At 43.5% G+C, this 7,993-nt stretch overlaps 1 long non-coding RNA gene across 1 annotated transcript; it reads right to left on the bottom strand.

Annotated features, from left to right (window-relative positions):
• Positions 1-3,843: 3,843 nt before the first annotated feature.
• LOC135983879 (uncharacterized) lies at positions 3,844-7,960 on the bottom strand. Its single transcript, XR_010601699.1, has 2 exons — positions 7,528-7,960; positions 3,844-4,599 (listed from the first exon to the last, which is right to left on the bottom strand). It is a non-coding gene; the product is annotated as an uncharacterized LOC135983879 (long non-coding RNA).
• Positions 7,961-7,993: the final 33 nt, after the last annotated feature.

The raw sequence follows: 7,993 nt of genomic DNA, 5'->3' as shown, positions 1-7,993 counted from the left end.
TATTAAAAGTCAGGGAAGAATTGTGAAAATTTCAATTATTTTCATTCCACAGATTTCAAAAGTGAACGATTTCTTTGTTTATTCAAAAATTTTCCTGAACATTTAAATGAAATGTTTCCTCTTTATTCACTACTTTATCCATTTTTCTACAAAAAATGGGTGCAAAAGACAAGTTATAAAATATACATAGATTAAATTATTTAAATTAACCAGATACCTCTACTAAGTTCCTCACTGTTCTGGAGATCTGTTCCTTAAGACTAAAGAATTATTATAAATGTATGAGTATTATTAACCAAAATAGCACAAAGCAGATAAAAATTATAGAAAACTAAATAAAAATTGTTAGATGATGTTTACAATACAAAAACTGAACATGGGAAATTATAACTGAAGAGACAATAAATCAGTTCAATTGATTCAAGGTCTTATCACAAGTTTGTTACAAAGCCAAACTTCCCTAGTTCCCTAGTGGGAGAACACTTTAACCTGTCTGGTCATTCAATGACAGACCTGCGGGTGGCTATCTTACAACAGAAAAACTTCAAAAACAGACTCCAACGAGAGACTGCTGAGCTGGAATTGATATGCAAACTAGAGACAATCAACAAAGGATTGAATAAAGACTGGGAATGGCTGAGCCATTACAAACATTGAATCTATCTCCCCTTGTAAGTATTCTCACACTTCTTATCAAACTGTCTGTACTGGGCTATCTTGATTATCACTTCAAAAGTTTTTTTTCTCTTACTTAATTGGCCTCTCAGAGTTGGTAAGACAACTCCACCTGTTTATGCTCTCTGTATGTGTGTATATATATCTCCTCAATATTTATTCCACTCTGTATGCATCCGAAGAAGTGGGCTGTAGTCCACGAAAGCTTATGCTCTAATAAATTTGTTAGTCTCTAAGGTGCCACAAGTACTCCTGTTCTTTTTCCCTAGTTCTATAATAGTCCGGGGAAATGATTTTGGTACTGAAATGGAGCTATAGTTCCTCAAATCCCTTACCTCAAATCAATCTTATCTGCCAATGGAATAATGGGATTGCCCGTGGGCGTTTAACCAAGCAATTCTACGGAAGAATTCAGACAAGTTAACTTAATTATCAAGGAATGTCAACTCATTTCAAAGTTATCTTGCCCAGGTGATACTCACAGCAAAGCTTTGTCACTGATGAACACAAGGCAATCACACATTAAACCCAAAACAAAATATGCAGGTAATTATTTTGAAGGTATTCTAATTCCTCTGGAATTTCATCAGTGGCTGTTAAGCCACTTTGACCAAAGATTTAAATAGTGGCAAAATCTTTAGCTTACAAGCCAGTTCAAAGCTTCTTCCTTTTCTTGTCTAAGAAGCTGCTAATTCTCTTGACCACAAAATCTGTGTGAATTTTAGGCTGCTTTCTTTGAAACACGGAGAGCTTCTTTTGGTAACTTACATAGTTCTAAGTTAGTGTAATGAGTTTCAGCCTCAGCACTCTCAACTGAATTACTGAGGGATAGCTCAGTGGTTTGATTCAGTGTAGTTTCTAGACAACTAAACTAAATTTGTTAGTGAAATGCAAGTACACATCACACATTTTAGTCATTCAGGGGTACGTACTTTCTGAGAAGCATTTAGCTTAACATAGCCAAGCTGTCACTTGGATAACAACACATGTATATAAGTCATCTTTCTCCTCTCAGTTGGAACTGACATGAAGCTGGGCTCTCCAGCTCAACTTCGCAGTTGCAATGACTGTTTTGAGATAAGAGTGACTAACTAAAGGTGACATGATGGCTGTATTCTTCTTCTCTTTCCAGATTTTGTAGCAGTCTTCCTAACCAGAAATTTAAAAGATTGAGTTAATAGGGTGCTTGTCAGGAACATGCCTATTTGTTACCCAGTAGAGGGCACTCTCCCTGACCAGGTGATTACAGTCCCCTCGACCAGATGGTTTGGCTTCATGGAGCAAGGTGTGGAACAACATATTTTTAGACATCTTTTGCTTGCCCAGTTCCTCTTCTTGGCAAAGCCAATGTGGACCAAAAAAAAAAAGAGTGGCCCATGCTTCAGATGAAGACTTCAAGTGACTAACGAGGCTGAGAATTATGTTCCTTCTCATCATCCTGTGATGAAATGAGCCATGTCCTTTATGACTTCTTAATACTTTGTGTCTGGTAAATTACAGTATCTTTGTACAAAACATCTTGTGCTGTACCAATTTGTGTACAACATGCTGGGCTGGCTGGAACTTGAACTCCAAGTGGCTTAGCTCTGGACAGCAACCTACTTCCGCAAGTAATTTAATCACCTGGCTTCTCCCTGGGTACCAAGTGGGCACAATGACTAATGAAGAGATTTGTTTTCCATCCTAAATGTGACTGGTTAGTACTATAAAGGTCTTGGCCCTACAGTCAGATCTGCAGGAGTCTGCCTGTGTAAATCCACTTTTAGGAATGGAGTCCGTGTGCATCTTCTTCTAAAAATCTTTGAAACTGACCTCGTAATTCCTGTTTCCAAAGGGACATACAAGCTGCCCAGTATTAAATGTGAGAAAATCAGCAGACTGAACCTAAAATCATAGGAACAAAGCATAGGAAACGGACAACTCAAATGCAAATCAAAGAAGCAGAAAAACATGTTTTTTGGAAGATAAAGCACATTTACAGGGTTAAACAAAAGGGCTCCATTACCTTACTATGTAGAGTAAGTGAGGTGGCAAGAGATGAATAATACTGGAATAAAACACAGGAGTATCTATAGAGTGACCGCTTTTTTCTCAACTCACATCATCAGGTTACTGGCTTGACTTTTTCTAAAACATTTGTGCTCCCAGCTGAGTAACAGCTGGTGAAGTAGGGATCTATTAGTGGCCAGAGGGCAGGGAAGCCAAGTGGAAAGGGGAAAGAAGCAGAGAAGAGGAGCCGCAAACACTTAAGCACATGCTTAACTTTCAGTGCCACTACGACACAATATAGCTAATTGACTTTATTGGAACTTAAATTAATGCTTAAGTGCCTTGCTTATAAAGATAGGATTACTCAGGTGCTTAAAGTTAAACATATGCTTAAGGTTTTTGTTGAATTGGGGCCCCTATGACCAAGTCTTATGGGTGTATTGCTTATTAGGGTCCTAAGACACACTAAAGAAAAATATGGATCCAGAACAGTTGGTAGCTAAAGAATCACAACCTGGTGAAACAACTGCTGTTTATAGTGATATGAAGAACTAGAAGCGGGAGGAACATGAGGCAGTTTCAGAACATTCACATAAAACATTTAGTGCATGATTGATTACTGGGAACATACGAGAGTTGTTGTGTGGCTGGAGCTGATTAACTAGTGGAACCAAATGCTATAACATGGAAGAGTATAAAATTTGGGGGTTATAGAGTGCAGCTGGCTATATAATACCTTTGTAATTTATAAGGCTACAGCATCTGGCTCCTTGCTGTCATTAGATTTCAAGTAGCCAGAATTCTGAGTCTTTTATTTCACAGCACAAATTTCTCTGCCATGGGAAAATCTTTAAAACTTGCAAAGACATTTTGGTGAAGTATTTTTCACAAATTTGCTCAGAAAGATCAAAAGGAGACAAGGAAACTGTAAGAAAACAGCAACGCATGTTATGGGGAAGAATTATTGTCCATTATGTTAATTTTAAAGTCATGTTTATGGGACCAGATCCTCAGAAGGGTTAAGTCTGTATAGGTCTTGAAATTGGTGGAGCTACTCTGATTTACAGCAACTCATAATCTGAACCATGATCCTTTTGAAAAATGAGACAAAGTGATCCTTTAGAAGATTTCTAGTTATTGCAAGATTTTTGCCTTGGTCATTGTTCATTTAATACAGTGTACACTGGAGCAAAGGAAATTTTATTAAGGTGATGTAAAAGAAAAAAATAGTGAACAGAGTTTGAGCATAGAAGTTTCTGGTTATCAGGGAATAACATACAGATTATCGAGGGTGCAAAGTTTGGTTTAAGATAAGGTGGCATGAGGAATACATAATCTGCAATATCCCCCATTGAGGGTAAAAGGTTGATGGGTCAAAGTACAGACATTGAGATATGAGGGTATGAAGTTCATAAAGTGGCTATGTTCGGGTGTGGATAATAATGAGTGGATATGATGATGAGGATGGATTGACCCTCATTTGGTGAGATTTAATGTTCAGGGAGTTTATGGTTCCAGTTCATATGATCCAACGGAGAAGGTCACTTGGTCTCTTTCTCGTAGTGGGAGAACGATGTCACTCTGGCTCACGCCTCCTGGTACTGTCGGTGGCCGGTGATGTGCTCGATGTAGATGGCCCTGGACCATTGGATGGCGTCTGAGACCATGAGGCGCCGCATGAGACGTGCGTAGCGTCGACCGATCCCGCAGGTCCACAGCACATGCTCGTTGCAGGGGTCCCAGGGCTCCGACAATCAGGGCGTCCATCTGCACCTCATAGCCCTTCGCTCTCATGGTGTCAGCCAGGGGGGCGTACTTTTCCAGCTTACGAGCTCGGGCTTCGCGAAATGCCGGGGTCCTGTTCTCAAAGGAGACCATGACATCGACGAGAAAGATCTTTTTCTGGGCCTCGTTGGTGACGACCACGTCAGGTCACTACAAAACATGTTCAATATTCACTCTAATTAACCAATACAGGCAGCGCAAGTATGAAGGGCTTCATTCTGCAACATGCTGAGTGACACCTCCTATTAAGTACTTTACATCATCAACTCTCATTGACTTCAGTGGGAGCTGAAGGCACTCAACTCCTCGCTGCACCAGGCCCATAGTTTGGAAAGACTGGCAGTTTGGTGTCCACCGCAACTTGGTCTGTATTGAAGTCTCACTATTCATGTTTGTAAAATTGCTACAGCACTTACGTGTTTGAGTGTCTGCAAGAGTGTGGGTAAACCTTTTTCTCTGTTAAATAAAATATTTTCTCAACTAAATAACACCACAGGCTGATGTCTACGGTAAATGTTCTGGGTAGATTGAAAGAAATGACTATTGTAATTTTTAAAATAAGCATTTTTTCTATGGCTACTTCAAGAAACTTACCCCATTTTGACAAAAAAAATGTAACTACTTCTAATTTCATGAATCTGAAAAGTGAAAATATGCTTATTTTTATGTATTGGAAGAGTCACCCCTGTGCCGAGGATTCACATGAGGACTATGCACTACATAAATCCAATCTTGAGGACTTCAGTAGTGCATTGGCCTTGTACTGGTCCCTTGCACAGAGGTGAATTTCACTCACCAAGAATGGCTCTGGTCTAGCAAATCTCTTTTTGAAACATTGTGACAATTTTAATTAATTTACCTTATTCATCATAAAAATTCACTATATGCCAGTTATTCTTGCATAAAGTGTTTAAAGCATGTATTACTGATCAATAGAGTATATTGTTACTAATAAAAATTGAGACAGAAAGAGGCTGATCCCTCAAATAAGTAGACCGGGGTCGGCAACGTTTGGCACGTGGCTCGCCAGGGTAAGCACCCTGGCGGGCCGGGCCAGTTTATTTACCTGCTGACGCGGCAGGTTCGGCCGATCACGGCCCCCACTCGCCGCGGTTCGCCGCCCCGGGCCAATGGGGGCAGCGGGAAGCGGCGAGGGATGTGCTGGCCGTGGCTTCCCGCCGCCCCCATTGACCCGGGATGGTGAACCGCAGCCAGTGGGGGCCGCGATTGGCCAAACCTGCCGCGTCAGCAGGTAAATAAACTGGCCCGGCCCGCTAGGGTGCTTACCCTGGCGAGCCGCGTACCAAACGTTGCCGACCCCTGAAGTAGACACATGTAACTTTACTTACGTGAGTAGTCCCATTGACTTCAGAGAACTACTGGTGTAAATGAAGTTACTCATGTTTGAAGGCCTACATCCTGAATATTGGCATTATAATCTCTCCACGGTGTTACCAATAGATCTCTCCCTCTAGATGCACACTCCTTTCCTTCTGCCTGCAAACCTCTGCCTTCATTGGCTTCTTCCTCCTCCACTACATGCATGACAGACATTCTTTGCTCACTGTCGCCTTTTCCCTGCATCCGAAGAAGTGAGGTTTTTACTCACGAAAGCTTATGCCCAAATAAATCTGTTAGTCTTTAAGGTGCCACCAGACTCCTTGTTGTTTTTGTAGATACAGACTAACACGGCTACCCCCTGATACTTGACGCCTTTTCCCTTGTATCACAACCACCACTCCACCACCTTTCCATGGCCACCCCATGACACCGATTCCTGCTGGAGGAATGGAAAGGGGGAAACTTACTGAAGAAGTGGAATGGACAGCAGAGCTTTGACTGTAATTCCCCAACTGATGCACATTTTGTGGCTGCCAAACCTGCTAAGTTTCCCTATAGGAGCATGAATAGACATTTGCCTGGGGCTTCTTCCCACTGAACTAAGGTAGTCAACTGAAATGTGCAAGGAGAGCTGAATGCAACTGCACTGGGAATGGTGCTGGGAAAGGAGGCAAAGGAAAAGGTGACACGTCACTGTGAGGGCTGGAACACTATCCCCTATTAGAGCCCGATCCTAGTCAAATGAAATCAGTGGCAAAACTCCCATTGATAACAATGGGAGTAGGAAAGGGTCCTAAATGCCTAAGAACCTATACACACTAATAATGCAAGAGAAATCAGTATTGAATTATGTGCTGCTAGCGATATTTTACCAAATGAATACAGAATACACTCTTTGGCAGGCTATTGACTAAGTCATAACAAGTGATGCTAGAGAATCAAATGTATAACACTATTTGAACTTTACATAGGGAGTTTGTAAACCCAAGAAACTAAAATTAACCACTCTCATACACCACAAAAGATGACTGTCAACACTAGACAGAACAAGGCTGCCAAACCACCAGATAATAGTAAGCTTCCTAAAAGAAACATGACGTTATGAAGGCTATCATGCCAGAGAGCACAACCCAAAAACCTGCTGCCCATGCCCCTTACAGAATTTGGGGAAGGGGAGGAGACTTGCTTCCTAGGCAAAGATCCTGTGAGTTCCTTTATCTTACACAAGTATTAACTGAAGCAGAGGATTCAATATTGTCCTAAGGAATTAAGTACCAAAACTTAAATATAGTGCCTGATCCAGAAAAAACCTTCATATGGGCAGGTTTGAAGCCCACAGTGGTGCTGCTGACAGGAGCGGAACTTCTTACCCAAATGAAAACATTCAAAGGTCAGCAGCACGTTTTGAAGACAGCTACAGTTGTGTACAGTCCTAAATGGGTCAACTCACAATTACCTCTCTGCATCCTGGCTGGATTTTTCACCCATCTAGCATAACTGCGGGGGTTGCCTATAGGTGCTACCCTCCCCCCCGACACCCACCCACAGAGCAAGGCAGACTCTCTGCTTCCCTTTTCACTGTGCCTCGTGCTGGATCCTTGACACAACGGAGCACAGGAGGCAAAAGACAGCAGAACATTGGCCCCAGGCTCCCCCCCATGTTCGCAGCCAGACTCCCCCATCCCATCCCCCAGCACCCACCCCACAGCACTCCCCGCACCCTGTTGTGCCAGCTACCCCGTTCAGCAGCGGCCCCTGGAGCAGACGTGCCAACCCCACGGGGGAAATGCAGAAATTGGGCTTGTTTGAGGCTTGTTGCAGCTTGTCGGCTAGTGTTTGGCTTGGAGCTTGTTGCTTCTTCTTTTTTGATGGGCTCCCGGCAAGCAGGGCAAGGGGGGGACTCGGGGTGCACAGCGGGCCCAGCCTGCAGGCCGGGGGGACCTAGTCACGTCGGGTGTTGGGGTTCTCAGGGACTCAGTTTGAAATGGGATTCGCTGGATCCCCAGGCAGCCGCGGGACAGGGAGGGCGGCTGCGAGGGATGCCGGGGGCAGCGCGGTGCTTCTGGCCTCTCCCCGGCCCACACAGCGCCCCCTGCTGGAGCAGGTGGGGGGAGGGGCGGCGGCGGCTGCAGGGTCCCCCCCGCGCGCAGCCCGAACCTCCGCCGCCTTCAATCCGCCGGCTGCGCCCGCGCGCACATGCGTC

Source organism: Chrysemys picta, chromosome 5, assembly GCF_011386835.1.
Source record: "Chrysemys picta bellii isolate R12L10 chromosome 5, ASM1138683v2, whole genome shotgun sequence".
Taxonomy (NCBI): domain Eukaryota; kingdom Metazoa; phylum Chordata; order Testudines; family Emydidae; genus Chrysemys; species Chrysemys picta.
This window is presented reverse-complemented; position numbering and strand designations above follow the sequence as displayed.